The following is a 16357-nucleotide window of genomic DNA, read 5'->3' on the forward strand; positions in this document are numbered from 1 at the left end:
CTCCTAGAACTATAATTTTTTTGAACTTTGTAAGTAGCAGTGCTATCCGAGTCCAAGCTCACTCGGCCATCTCTGGAGTCATGAGCAGTTCCTGCCACTGCCCTCCAGGAGAAGCATGGGCAATCTGGAATGTGTACTTAGATCAGAGGGCATTGGAGGGGCTGGCAGTGGTTAGCCAGGCAAGGAAAGTCTAGGCAGGCAAATATCTTCAGATATTCAGAAAACTGTCATAGGAAAGAAGATGTAAAGCTAAGCAGGGAAGGACTGACGAGAGGAAATTGTGTGGACGTTCTTTGTGAACTTTCCTTCCATCATTATGTTCCAAAGACCACCTGAACTTCTAGAGGCTTGTCAGGACAGGGCTGTCCCCATCACACAGGACATTGGTGCCAATGCAGACAGTTGGCAGAGAGGACTCCAGTGTGCAAGGCAGACCCCATCCTTCCCCTGACTTTCAAGAGCCATCATGCTTATTAAAGGTTAACAAGGAATAGATATATAGATGATGGTTAGTCAGACTGACACATAGGTTGATGGATAAACATATAGATAGGCAGATAGATGATGATGATGACGATGACGATGATGATGATGATGTAGGTAGATAGATGATAGATAAAGAGACGGATAGATGGACAGACACAAAAATAGATGGATGGATATGGGACACAGGGTCCAATACACAGAAACAAATACAAAACAGTTCTATTGTAATTAGCCTTGCTTTGAGAGACAAGTGAGTGGAAACTTAGCTACAACTTCCCTAAGGTTAGGGCTAATGATGGCACACTTCCTAGAGGCAGAATAGATGGATCTGAGCTCTGGGCTTAGGGAGATATGTGAGCAGGTGGGAGGCAACGTCCTTAATGTCAAGGCCGTGTTTGGTTTACACGTGTTTGTTTTAGGTTCTACTTTACAACTATCCTTCCAGATACCAAGGCAGCTTCATGAAAGTAAAGGAATCCAGTTCTCTCTCTCTCGTGAGTGACAGGGAGTCCCCTATCAGCATTTACTATGTACCATCCAGTAGCAGCCACCGCAACATAAACCTTCGGTGGGAATTTGCTTAGTCTCCTCTGTTTCCTCTTCTGTTTAAGAATGTGGCACACACAGCACTGTTGTTTAGATTAATTATTGATTGCAGATTACTTTGAAATCTATGCTGCATAGAGGCTATTTAAATAACAGCCATCTTCCAAGTTAGAAGGTTTGCTTCAACTCAGAACGTTTGCTCTTCTCTGGATCCACCAGGACCCACAGCACCAACAAAGTCATTACACCTTCTGAAGTCGAAGAGCTTCTGCCTCTCACACAGAATGGCTGTGAATATGACAAACGAATTGTGGAAATGCTTGAGAAAGACAATAATAATAACTAACATCACATGATAGGTCATGTGCTGGTACTTTACCATTATCTCTTTTCTTCTACACCTCGGCCCCCCAAGTCAAAGGCTGTTAATAGCATATCATATAAATCAGTGTCTGTGCTCTCACACACCACATGCCACACACCCAGTCCCCACTAAGTGGCCAACTTGCCCCAGATGGGACGAGAACTTTCCCAGCAGTCCCACTAAAAGTCCCAGGTCCTGGGAATGCTTCTCAGTTCTGGGCAAACCAGGATGGTTGGTCTTTGCCTGTGCACGTATGCCCATGCACACACACACACACACACACACACACAATACCAATGGCATAATGTGTCATGCAATTCCAGCATTCTGGAGTTGGGGTACCTCAAGATGCACCGAAGAAATGAAGAAGCTGAGGTGGAGAATGGTGAAATCATTCATCTAGCTCCTGCTGGGTAGTCGTGGATGCAGGGCTAGGGAGCTTCTAAAGTCAGACAGATGGCCAAGGGTCAGTGCACTCAGGGATGTTTCTGTATGCCATGGTGACTACTCATAATTCTAAGAAAATATGCATCATATAAATAAACTCATAGACGTTTTACACATAAAAGATTGTCAAGATAGGCTTTCACTGCAACTATTGGCTACTCAAGGAGGGCCACAAATTTGTCCACAATAGGACCTTGAAAGAATGGCAAATCCATTAAGTCAGTGTTGGAAACAGCCATTTCCCCTTTGGCTGAAGGAGGAGGGGAGACAATTTATGATAAAATACTTTTTAACCCAAACTGATTCTCCCAAATTTTATTAGTGAGAAATAGTCCTATTTTTCACTTGTAGAAAGCATGATGCAGATCATTAAAAAATAAACTATGAGGAGGGACATTTGGGTGGCTCAGTTGGTTGAGCAGCCAAATCTTGGTTTCTGCTCAGATAATGATCTCACAGTTCATAAGTTTGAGCCCTGTGTCAGGCTCTGCTCTGACAACGCTGAGTCTACTTGGGCTTCTCTCACTCACTCTCTCTGCCCCTCCACTGCTCGCTCTCTCTCTCTCTCTCAAAAATACATAAATAAACTTAAAAAAAGTAAACTATGAAGAATTTTTTAAAAATAATTTTTCTAAACTTTTTTTTAGAATACATAAACATTGGTTTAAATATTTTGTACTGGAAGACTTGAGGTTCATATTAGTGACTATGAAGCAACATCAGAAGCTGAATTATCAAAGATTAATCAAATGTTCTGTCCTCTAAGGCAGAAAAAGCAGCCTGGCACGTTTGAAAGATTTTTTTGTTAAAGTGGTGGAAACCAAAATGAGCCTTCTGTCTACCCTTTAGTTACATAGATAATTAAATTAACCAGTGTACTACAATCCCCAAGCTACCTAATTAGTTTTATATCTAAGGAGTTAAATAGAATAGTATATCACTTTCATTTATTTTACACATTTACTGAAGTATATGTTTACTAGAAAAATATATATCTAGAGTGAAAATATGTGCCTTTAAATATGACAGAGGGTTCTTGAAAGACATAAATATATAAGGATTATTGCCAATCACATTAAAGTTGAAAGCAGATGACTTTGCAAAAAAAAAAAAAAAAAGAAGACAAGAATTGGTTTCGGTGCTAATCAAAAAAAAATCATCAGAGTCTATGTGTGCCTGCTACAGTATGAAAAAGGTTCAGATCCTCAAAGCTGTGAATTGGATTGATAATTCCTCCTGCTGAAAGGAACAGTTAATGCAAATCCCTCCAAGTTCATGAATCACATTTGGGACCAGGCAGATGGTCCATCCCCCAAATCATGACTGCACCAATTTCAGCGAGAGGAGGTTTTCACAGGACAGTGAGCACAAATGAATAGATGGGAAGATAGCCACCCCCAAGTTCCCACCCTGTTCTGCAGGCTGAGCCCTGTCGCTGGTGCATGGCAGTGCCCACTGTGTGAGACGGTCTTCCTTTCCCAGCATACCCATGGGCATTGGGCTGCAAGGCAAGCTCTCTGAATATGAGCTTCTGAGACGCCTGTGATCTCTCCACTGCAGAAAGAATTTATGATAAGGGAGCATGTACGCCCTGTAGTGTCAGAGCCTCACCCAGGGGCGGTCAGGAAATTGTACCAGGACTGTTGGTTGGCGAAAACAAAACTGTTTAAAACCACCCTTCATATAGAACTAACTGGAATTCAAACAGCCTCCTGGGTCGTCCGTGTACTCCATCTGTGGTCACCCCAATCCCCCTAGGAGGCAGATGTTCACATCAGCATTTACGGACAAGAAGACAGAGGCTTGAAGGTAATAACTCGCACAAAGTAGCACAGCTAGTAACTAGGAGTTTGAAGTCAGCCGCTTTTTCATCTCCATACACTTAACCACTATTCTGTAGCGGCTTGAGGTAACCTATGATGTGCGGAGATTTTTGGAGCATGTGATGAACACTTCTTACACAAACAGATGGGGAGTGATTCCCCTAATACAAAGGAGGAGGCTTAATTCTGCTTTTTAGTTTAAGGAGGCATTTCGTAATGTACCTGGGATCTTGTTTTCATTCAGGTTCAGGGAGGCCAACATCAGGAGATGATTGCCATTGAAAAGGAACTGTGTGACTCACAGTTCCCAAGAGGAGGGGACATTGGGCACCACGCAGGGCCACCCAGGGAGACACTAAGGTTGGCCAGGAGGTAGAAGGAGCCCGGAGAAGGCATGAGCCAAAGCCTTTATTGTGGTTTTTCACAGAAAACAACAGACAAGTTAGGGTTCGCCACTGGAATTGGACACTTTGACTAATTCGGGGCAGGATCTGGGCAATAGAGGTGATCCCCAGTTGTCCTGTGCCTGGCCCCAGGCTGACCTAGGGTAAGGGAAGAGTGTGCTGGCCTGCAGGAGCCTGATAAAAGGAGGTGGTTTGGGGTGCAGACTCTGAACTGGTCGGTTTGTATACTGCGGTATGCTTGCAGGCACGTCGCTTGCTGTCTCTAGGAAATAGCTCATCCTGGGAGAAGCAATCCACACTCATATCCACAAGGCACCAAGATGTCAGAACTTCATCAAAGAGGCACCTCAGTGGCTCAGTCGGTTGAGCGTCCAACTCTTGATTTCAGCTCAGATTTCATCTCACGGTTCATGAGCTGGAGCTCCATGTCACAGTTCGTGCTGACATTGCAGGGCCTGCTTGGGATTCTCTGTCTCTCTTCTCTCTGTTTCTCTCTCAAAATAAATAAACATTAAAAAAGAGCATAAAATATAGAAAATAAAAAATACGATTATTACAAGGGAACACCTAAAACACCTTCTGGGGCTGGGCCTTTTTTCCTTTCCCACATGACAGCAGAAGCAACAGTCACAGCTACAGACATTTTACAGGACAGTTTTGACATTGTCAGAGCACACCGCATGTGCACCGTCTAAAAGTCTGTGAGGCCTGAAACATGTGTGCCTGGACTCCTTTTCTTGGGGTGGAACCTCTCGTAAATGAGTCTTTATTAGCTCCAAGGCTTGACTCATGGAAACATTTCTTTAGAAATATGATGATCTGCTTCATTACCAGCCCAAGTTTTCATTACCTGCAGTTTCAGCTGAGCAAAGGTGGGGAGGAGGTACTTACCCCGGTTATTGGCGTCATCGTGTGAGCTTATACCGAGTTCTTGCTTTATTTATGTCTTTGGCAATTATCTGCCTGCTTTGCTGCCATAAAGGAAGAAATTGTGGCTAAGACAGGAATCTACTTGAAATGTCTCCTCATTCACTAGTGAGCATGAAAGGGTAGAAGTAATGTGGGCAATCAGAGACACTGTGCTGCTCCTCTGCCACTTCCCAGCTTAGCTCTGCCTTCTGGTGTGTCCCCAGATGGAAGTCATGTTTGGAGGGGGCACTTTGTTAGCCTTTCCCTCATGAGGAGGTGCCCAGGGACCCAGTTCCTTTAATGCTAAGGCAGAACCCACTGGAGACAATCACAGCCCATCACACTCCTCTCTCCCTCCTCATTCGCCCTCTGCAGAGCTTCATGGCTGATCACAAGCGCTCTATAGCGTGACACTTGGCCCCATATCTTACCAACTCAATGACCAGTGCTGGTCACCTAACCTCTCTGTGCTTCCGAGAGGTTTCTTCCTAATCTCTGGAATGCAATGATATAATAGATTGGTCAAGTTGGTAAGAGGAAAGAATTAACTAACTCTTCCAGGGACAGAGTAAGGGCTCCAAAATAACAGCTCCTATTAACGATCATTCTGACAGCCTGGTATATATAGTGGGCTGTATACTCAGCCCACTAATGTGTGAGAGCCCCGCCTTAGAATGTAGGGTTGCATAGTGGTTAGGATAGGGACTTGGCAGACAGACACGTGTAACTTCAAATTTTTGCCTTATGTCTTACATAGATATGATATAGAACAAGCTACTGGATTTAGCTTCTGAGAACCAAGTAAATTGAAACCTTAATAGCTATCTTGTTCAACAAATATTTATCAGTAATGTTCTATATAAGATCCTGCTAGGTTCTGGCATATAATAATGAACATTCTTGAAAAATCAGTGTGTTTCGATCTTTGTCAGGCCTTTGCAGGTGGCTATAGTAAATTCACAATCAAATCAACCCAAATTAGTGACTACCTATCATGATCATTGATAGGTCTGAAAATACCCTCGGAGACATGACTTGAAGAGTTAGCTTATGGGCTACAAAGCTACTCTGTTTATATTTTAACACTGCCCATAAAGGCCAGTTACTAAGTCAAATGCCCTTGAGTTTCAGATGCCTCCTTCTCACCCGGCCACAGCCCCGCCTCTCTGCAGCTTGGGTCACAGTGAAATAAGTGCCAGAGCAGTGAGCCATAGGCTGTACCACGTAGCCCAAGAGATAGCATGGCATGGAGGAAGGTGCATTGTGGGTTAGACTAACTAACCCAACTCTACTACCAACTAGTCGGTAACAGTGGACACAGTACCACAAACTCCTTAAGCTACAGAACCCCATTCTGTACAATAAGGATGTTGGATTCAAAGGATTCTATAATCTCTTCCAATTTTAATGGTTCATGGAAAATCTATTCCAAATGCCATTAGGAGTTCTAGTCCCTTCCTGAATAAGCAGTTTCTAGCCCCTCCTCCCTTACTGTTTCCCCACCCTTCATCTCCCACCCTCCAAGTCTGCAGGGCTTTTAGTCACTCTTGGGAAAGAAAGGCTAACTTCTTACACTGGCTATCAGTAGAGATTGCATGCATGTCTTTTGGAGAATCCACACCTGGAAAATGAATAAAAATATGCTGGATTACATCTGTGTTTTTAACAATTAATAGAAAATCTTTGCAGTGTGTGGTCTGAAGTAAGACAGATAGGCCTTAGTGAAAATTGCATGCTGAGGGGTCCAGGGCAGTACTCCAACATGAGTGGAGCCAGGTGACCATCCCTGGAAGTCTGAATCTGCCACATTAAGCTAGATGTGTCACCCCCAAACAAGTTACCCATCTTCTTGGAGCCCGAGGAGAATGATCCTTGCCTCCTAAGCATCATTTTGTAGGGATCAAAACCAATAATGAGTGTCTAGTGCTTGGCACACTGCCTTGCATAGTTGAAGGCACTCTGTATATAGTAGTTTCTTACTATTATTATTATCATATTACTGCATTTATATGCTCCATGACATAGAGCTTGCTATTAAACTTTCACTCATTCTATCCTCAGTCAGCTCCCATAGGGTCTGCAGAGCTGGTATTACCATTTTTAAATGAGAAATCACTTGCTGGTCAGCCAAGGTCCCCACCTAGTTCTGCTTCAGAAGGTCTCAAAAGGAGACGACTTTCGTGTCTGCTCTTCACTCAAGCTGTGCAGCTGGGCGCACACCTGGACCCCAGGGGAGGCACATCAGCCTTCATGCAGGTGCCTCCCACAGTGAGCTGACAAATGTCTCGTGGCCTTGTTATTGGCCCTTTCACCCTCAGTGAACACACACATGGAGAAGGAAGTCGATATCAGAAATGTCACTTCAGCACAGACCAAAAATTGACTACTGTGGTTTTACAAGTCACGGAGAGTTTATTAAAAATTAAATTGACAGCTAAAAAGAACTCTGACTAGGAGAAGCCCATAAAGTTAATGGCATTTATTAATTTATGGGCTATTATTATAAAATGAGTGATCATTCTATGAAAGCAGCGAAGATCTGTGATTTCGTTAGGATGACGCTGGCCATCTCCCCTTCCAGAGATAACGACTACGCCCACCCGCATCTCAGCCTTAGGCACCCGGCAGCGCGTTCCCCACTTTAGATGAAGTGCCTCTTTGTCCAAGCCTCTCTTTGACTCGACACATCTATCTCCTTGAGAACAGCCCCTAATGCTGCTGACTTAGCCTGGCGAATGATCAGAAGACCACTTAAGAGGCTGAAGGGATCCTGACTAAGGATCCTCGGGTCCTTTTCCCAACTCAGCCTATTGCTGGCAGGAGCAGTGCCTTCTCAGGCTTCCGTTTCTTCAGTTGCAAAATGAGGGACTTGCACAACTGGCTTCCAGTGTCCTTTAATCATTGCAGGCCGTGCCCACTATCCAAAAGGTCATCTGGTCTGGCAGAGTGTTGGCTAACAAGCCCCAGCCCGGGAAGGACTCATCATCTTGGCCCTGGTACCAACGTGACCTGAGGGAAGAGCCAGGCACCCACAGAGGACACTGCCTGCTTGTCAAATTGCTGTTCCCATGAGGCCAGTTGGATGAAAGAGGGTGTGAGGTACTTGAGGGCTTAGGACATTGGCAGGTGGGGGAGGGAGCCTTTCTAGACGAATCCATGCATAGAAGCTAGTTCCCATGTCCACAGACTGGGAAAATATGGAGAAAAAAAGTGGGGGGGATGTAGAACATCTTTCAGTTGGTACATAAGGAACAAATGAAAGAATGTGAAAGTAGCAGCAAAAGTGGATTATTTGGAAAGAAACGTTTCTCCCTAGGATGCTGCAGGTGCCAGGGAAGGAGGGAATATTCAAGTTGCCCAACACAAGTTTCACAGAATATCACACCATCTTGCTGAGTGTCAGAGGTGTTTGAGGGACCAAAGGATACACAGAATCAAGTCTACACATCTCTTTACTCTCTGGCAGCAAATATCTTGTCTAAAAGCACTTTGTATTTCACTGACTTCATTATACACCATTACTATTTAGGCGTGATTATCTGAAAATTAGTTCTGGATGTTAAAATGAAACCAGGAACCATAATTTTCATTAATGGAAATATTAGAAAACACTCATTTTTGTCTCATTTACTTCCTTACATTTTTAAAATTTTTTAAAAAGTTTTTAATGTTTTATTTATTTCTAGGAGAGAGAGAGAGACAGCGTGAGCAGGGGAGGGTCAGAGAGAGAGGGAGTCACAGACTCTGAAACAGGCTCCAGGCTCTGAGCTGGCAGTCAGCACAGAGCCCGACGCAGGGCTCGAACCCACGAACCGCGAGATCATGACCTAAGCGAAAGTCGGATGCTTAACCGACTAAGCCACCCAGGCGCCCCACATTTTTAAAATTTTTTAAATGTTTATTTATTTTAGACAGAGAGAGAGTGAGAGACAAAGTATGAACAGGGGAGGTACAGAGAGAGAGTGAGAGAGGGAGACACAGAATCTGAACCAGGCTCCGAGCTCTGAGCCATCAGCACAAAGCCCAACACAGGGCTCGAACTTACAGACTGAGAGGTCATGACTTGAGCCGAAGTCAGACCCCCAACCAACTGAGCCACACAGGTGCCCCATACTTTCCTTACATTTTTGAATTGTAAATATGCCCAACATGTATTGAGTGCTTAGTGGATGCTGACCCCTGGTGTGTTTTTTTTTAAAATTTTTTAATGTTTATTTTTGAGAGAGAGACAGAATGTGAACAGGGGATGGGCAGAGAGAGAGGGAAACAGAATGTGAAGCAGATTCCACGCTCTGAGCTGTCAGCACAAAGCCTGATGTGGGGCTGAAACTCACAAACTGTGAGATCGTGACCTGAGCTGAAGTTGGATGCTTAACCGACTGAGCCACCTGGGCACCCCTTCTGACCTCTGTCTTAAGCACCTCCTTGGCATTGTGTGTTTAATCTTCATGTCGACCTCATAGGCTGTTATTATCTCCAATGTACAGATGGGGTGGGCAAAACACAGGAAGTTTACCTGCATAGGTGGCAAGTGGCAGCATTGGCATTTGAACAGTTTGTGAGGACCCACTCTTACCGTCTCTGCCACATTAGAGCTGCCGTGCTTGATTGCTGGGGTCAATGGGAAGGAAAATGAGGGGTCTTTTCCTGACTGTCCAGGATAACCAAACCCTAGACTGTTCAGGCTCTAAGGGAAATTCTTTAAGACCTAGAGGTAGTCTTGTGTCTTCATTCCTGTGAAGAATTCTTAGGAATCATCCAGAATATGGAGTCTTAACAAGCAGCCCGCTGGAAGAGGCTGAATGCGGATGTGCCCATCTCCACAGAGAGGGACAACAGCCCAGGGTAGTTAATGTGCTGGAACAGGAGACACGGGTTTAGAGCCAGAAGACCTGACTGTGACTTCTACTGTCTTTGGACTTTGGTTACCTCAATGTAGCATGTTCAAGCATCCGTTTATTCATCCGTAACCTAGGGGTCACAACCCCCACCATGCCCTAACACAGAATGTTGCTGTGAGGGTCCTGTGAGAAAACATGTCAAACATTGTAAAATGCAGCATGTCTCAAAGTGCCCTTTGCACATAATAGATGCTCAATAAATGTTGAGTGAGGCCATTTCCACTTTGACCTTTGGTCACCCAAGGCATTGCCTGTATGTCCTCTGGAGGGGGAGAAAAGGCAGCTTTCTAAAGTTGTGCCACTGTAAATGAGTCCCATTGCCCCCTGGCCCTGACTACATGTAAGATACATGTATGATTCCACACACAGTAGGAAGACTTCCTCAGAGCCTGGGTTTTAAAGCCTTGGGGGCACCTGGGTGGCTCAGTCGGTTAAGCGTCCAACATCAGCTCAGGTCATGATCTCACAGTTCGTGGGTTTGAGCCCCGTGTCGGGCTCTGTACTAGCAGCTCATAGCCTGGAGCCTGCTTCAGATTCTGTGTTTCCCCGTCTCTCTCTGCCCTATCCCACTCATGCTTTGTCTCTCTCTCTCTCTCTCTCTCTCAAAAATAAATAAACAGTTAAAAAATTTTTTTAAAGCCTTGAACTTGTTCTCATAGCCTGTCAAGGTCATTCCCACACCATTTGGTTGGGTTTGGGGGCAGTCTTGCCTGTAGACAAGGGACAAAGCAGAGTGACCCTCTAACTCCTTTTGACCCTTGGGATTCCGGGAGAAGAACCCAAGAATGCTACAAACAGGGCTGTTGTTTCCTCAGGGCCCAGTGAAGCAAACAAGATAGACCTCTGGCTGCTGTCTATTGGAATCATTCATTCAAGGGAGGGTCCCCTGCAATGAGATGCTCTCTGCCTCTGAAATCTAATGACAAGGGTCATTAATCCTCGAAGCCAGAGCAGTCGTCAGGTGGATTGGGGCTGTCACCTTTGTGTTATATTTTGCACAACTTCTGCCCCTCCTGTCTCTTCCCTTCCCTACCCTCGCCCTGCTCATACGTGGGTGAGTGTGCACGCTCATGCCACGTGATGCATGGGTCGCCTCCAACCAGCAATAGGACTATGCAAGATCCTGTTCCTCTATGAGAATGGACTATTTCTGAGCATTTCAGGAGATAAAATCTATCATGTCATTTTAAAATCCTCTGATCATTAGACATAAACCTCAACTCAACACGTCTGCTTCGCCTTGTGTTTGCTTCTAAAAATTAATACATTCACCAGAACTTCAGAGTAGATTGCCCCAAATGGGTCACTCCCTGCAAGGTGCACATGAGACTTCCATGTTGCAAAGGACCTCTCCAAACTGACCTGCATGACCTCCTAATAGCAGGGCAAGGAAAAGGCTCTCCATTCAGGGAGAAGGGGATGCAGACATTGACATTTTGCCAACACAAATCATCATCACTGCAAATAGTTTAGGCTTGCTTTAGAGTTTACAAAGCACCTTCACGTGCATTATCCCCTCTGAGCCTCATAACAACCAGGAGAGGTCAGTGGACAAGGCATGATTAGGACTATTATTATTACTGCCCTCACGTGATGAATGAGAAAGTCACAGCTCAGAGGCTACAGTCATCCAACGGCAGAGGTAAGGCCTCCTTCCAGCTGACCGGGTTCACATCTTACGTCCCAGGAAGTGAGAAGAGTCTTGACCAGAAACAACAGTTTGGGGCCCAGAGTACAGCTCTTGCAGCATCTATTTCTGGTCTCATGGATCGTCCTCGGGGCATCTGAATTTTCAGTCCGTGACAGCACTTTCCTAAGTGCACGGCAGAACGTGGGATTCCCATGTCTCCTCACTTCTCTGTGTTTGAGCGACACTGAGCTGGACCTCATGGGAGCTGCAAAGTGCCCCAGACCCAAGCTCTCTGGCAGGAGGGTAGAATGGGGAACTGCCTTTTCCGCAAGCCCTGGATGCTCCCCACCCCCTGCACGGTGCGCACCTCCTTGCCTAGCCCCTGCGCCTCTCCATCCCTCATGGTGCCGCCTCTGCTCCCTTCCCTGAGTGGACAGGGAAGTGCACAAAGTTTCCCCTTGGCCTTCCAGGACGAGTTACCATGTTCAGGGAATTATGTGTGGAATGGATGTGCAGAGAAATGAATTAAGTAATTAATTATGAGGGGCAAAGTACAGACAAGTGTGGGCAAAGGCAAGTTTATGGATTTTATCCGTCTTGATGTTTTATCCCCTGCAAACAAACAGTGATGTGTTTTCATAACCATCCACCTTTTGGCTTAAGAAACCTGGAAATAAAGCAAACCCAAGCACGTTTCCTTCCTTGGCCGTGCTCAGAAAGTCCCAGGTCCTTAGTAAGCATGCAGGTAGACGGGGAGAGAATGTTAGGGATTCATACACAGCTCTCCATGACTCAGCTGCTGGGGTCATGGGCTGAGTCATGGAGAGCTGGGGTGCCTCGTGGGCTGGCCTCACAGTCATCAGGCTTAGTAGTGGCGGATGGACTCAAGATCAGGTAGCCATCCAGCTAAGGTCAAATTCTTCTAAGTATTAGGATCTTCCTGTGGTTAGATATAGGTGGTATATGAAAAGGAAAACAAGTCTTAAGCCAGATTCTGCCTAACATGCATTTATCAACAAACAGGCACAAACACAGACACACACTTCCCTGTAACTTGGGGAAGTCCCACTCTCTGTCTTTATAGCAATACAAGAGCATCGCTAGTGTAGGCTTGCTATTTAATGGAATACAAATATATATTTAATGGATTATGTATTTATTAATATATTTAATGGAATATATATCATATACATATAATATTTCATGAAACATTAATATATATGCATACACATAATGCCTACACACAAATGCACACACACAAATATATGTAGCCAATATTTAAGAACTTGCATCATACATACTCAGTCAATCTTCATGCACTCATAGATAAAATATTTCAGCCCAAGTTGGGCTAAAATATACTTTTTCACTGTTGGTTTAGAGAAGCAACATGGTATACGAGGAAGAGCAATGTCATTGGAAGCAGATAGATATGGGTTCCAATTCTGTTTTGTTTTTGTTTGTTTTTGTTTTTTGTTTGTTTTTGAGATGGGGGAGGGGCAGAGAGAGAGGGAGAGAGAGAATCCAAAGCAGTCTCCATCCCCAGCAAGGAGCCGGACACAGGGCTCCATCTCACAGCTCTGAGATCATGACCTGAGCTGAAATCAAGGGATGGTCACCTGACTGACTGAGCCCCCCAGGCCCTCCCCCTGCCCCCTGTTTTGTTCTTAGTGGCTGGGAAAACTACGTAAACTCTTCAGACCTTAATTTGAAAAATAGAATTAGTAATAAGTAATGCATAGTGTCGTTCAATCTGATAACGGAAGTAAAGTATTTAATATGTGCCCGCTTGATTAGGTGCAAAGGAAATAATGTTTTCTCCCCATCTTGCCTCCCCTCTTCCCAGTATAGTAACATAATCACATAAGCAAGATTTCATGAGGACATAAAGTACTTACTGGAGAGGAGAAAACATTTTTGAGAGATGTAGACCATTTATTGTTTGCATGCAAATGTGAGTGCAATTTAAATAAGCCACATCTAGTCACTGCTGATGACCTTGCAGAACCTTTTCTTGGCAGTGTTATAGTAGCTGGAAGTTGGCTCTGATTACTGTAGCTTGCTTGTCATTTTTTAAGGGCATTTTTCTCTGACTATCTTCTATGGAATATGTAGACTGTCACCTAATTCTGGGTAATCCTCTCTACCTATCTGTAGGATCTGTCATAGTATAAGCTTCTATAGGATCTAGAGTAAATCAGCTTAGTCCCTAGAAGTCAAGACCTTCAGGCTTTTCTCTTACACAGCCTTCCATCCCCTGTCCCAGGTGGTTAACCAGAGCTTACTAGGGTTTCCTTCATACAATCCCCTCCTGCCTGCCCTTTGTGGGTCCCCTCCTCTCCCCGCGTGCATTCACATCCAAACCAGCTATGTGTAACTATATGTAAGCATTGGGCTAATTCTTGGATGCTTCCCAGAATCTATAGGGACTGAATACATTTTTAAGGGGAAGGAACTAGTTTTACAACCAAAAGTATGTGCAGATCAATCCAACCCCCTGCTGGCTAAGCATTTCCTCTTCTTTGTGTTCATTAGGCACAGACTGTGAAAGCATTACTTTCCAGGGCAATGTATGGGGACACAGAAATGCTGTTTTTCTGCCCAGCACTTTATAGCTCTTGCAGTGGCTGTGATGTCTTCTCAACTATTGGTTTTGGTTGTCGTTACTTTATCTCATCTGTTTCTATCTCACACTGCAACCATGAGGCAGCTGATAATTCATTTTGTTGAAGATCCAGGTCTTACACATTTGCACTGTCTGAATCTGATCCTCAGTCTCTGGACAAATGGAAGATTGGACCCTGGGTCTAATGGGTGGTTGGCACACCCTTGAGACATATGCCCTCCCTGCCCCCTTTCACTCCTCCCTGTTTTGCTCTTTCCACTGAGGCGCTGTTCTATAACCAACTCCCTCATGAACCACCTTGACCACATTCTGCTCATCATCTAAGTACTTTGCTGTTGCCATGGTACTAGCTACCCAGAATGTAAAAGGAACTTTTCATGACCTGCTTATACAGGGCAACTTTCAATCTTCCAGAATCTGAGTTTTCAGGGACTGCAACTTGACCAGCTGGGTGGTCCTAATGGCATCATGAAGCACCCATGAAGATGGCTTACTCCTTTCCCAGAACTGCCCTTCACTCCACCTCCTCTTCCTCCAAGAGCCCTTGGGCAAGCCAAGACGCCACCAACCACATTAGCCTTCATGCAAGATCTTTCCCATCATGGACACCAGCCATGTAATATCTGACCTCAGGCCCCAGTTATATAGTGGTTTGGAGGGAATATTTAAGGTCCTTTGTGTTTAGTTTCAGTCACATACCCTCAAAGCCAACCATGCAAAGATGATGGGCAAGTCAAGTGAATCGCCTGGAAATGTTACATTTCTTGCATTTCTTGCAGAGAACCCAATGGATTTAGTTCTTCATACTTAGAACACCTCTTTTATACCAAGATACTTTCAGACTTTTTCCCATCAATCTCCTGACAGCCCTTCCCTCAGCTCCAGCAGGCATATCACCCCCATTCCCAACCTATTCAAGGAAATGTAAGAAGTATACCCATCAGCAAGATCCCCAAGAAAGTCAAATAAATAGAAGGTACTGCTTAGCATCAACATCTGAGCCAAGAAATGGGGGCACCCCGAGTAGCCTGGGAAGCTGGTATGGGTGCAGGTAACAGAGTGTTCTCAAAGAACAAGCGTTGTTCTTGTTTCTTTTCTCTTTGTCTAATATTATGCTATTTTTCTTTAATCATTTTTTCCTTTGGCTCTTTCTCTCTTTCTCTTCATATAAATTATAAACATATGTATATATTTTCCTAGTAATCCGTATCCCTAGCTATACTTTACCAAGACTTGTATTGAAGAAACAATTCTCATAAATGGGAGTTGCAGGGTTGGGGAAGTGTAGAAAAGCTGTTTTCCAGAAGCATGTTTTATTACTTTTATGACTCAAATATCTCCATCTCACCTCATTTTCCTTTAAGGGTAAATATGCAGCAAACTGAGACACACTGATGTGGGAATTCAGTGAGGAATGAGTGCAGACAAAAAGCTTATTAGCATAGTTTCCTCTCTTCTAAAAAAAAAATAAAATCCTCCCCTTTCCCAAAATAACTGATAAATGATCCTTTGTGGTCATGGTTGTGGTGCTGCTTCTATTGCTGTCAAATGCCTACTTCTTGCTCAAAATTAGAGCTTCGCAGATCTGGAATGGCCAATGTGGATGATTGCAGGATGGAGTAACACCACCGAGGCTCAGAGTGTACTAGGCTTTAGAAAGCCTGTTGACTTCAACTCACAGAATTTAAATCTTAACAATATTTGAGAGTTTTTATTTTCCATAGAATGCTTACAACTTAGAAGAGTTAGGGTTATATGAATCCTACATGATGCCAAAAATTACAAAGCCACAATTATTATATTTGGCTCATTCTTCCTGGTGCTTCCTTTACTGGACACTCTGTGGACATTTATCCTGGAGAAATAAAGATCATCTGACTTCCCAAGGCCCAATATCTCCTTAACCCCAAATAGGCTTGCCTCTTCTTATCTATTTGACCATCACACTCTGGTTTTTCAGCTGATCTCAACAAGATATCTCAAAGAAATCAGTCTTATTAAACATTCATCATAGAGAATGAATGGTCAATTGACTCAGACCTCCCCAAGAGAATTTTTATTTTATGGAGGACGTTGTTAGCATAATTCAGGGTCTAATGGGAAGAATTTCAGGTGTTAACATCCACTTTTATTTAAAGCTTATTAGATGTTTGCCACAGTCGTTTGTGCTTTGTGGTAAAGCCACGAAACTACGAGAAGCAGCCCTGTTTGGGAAAGGCGT

This window comes from Crocuta crocuta, unplaced genomic scaffold (assembly GCF_008692635.1).
Source record: "Crocuta crocuta isolate KB4526 unplaced genomic scaffold, BGI_CrCroc_1.0 scaffold32, whole genome shotgun sequence".
Taxonomy (NCBI): Eukaryota; Metazoa; Chordata; class Mammalia; order Carnivora; family Hyaenidae; genus Crocuta; species Crocuta crocuta.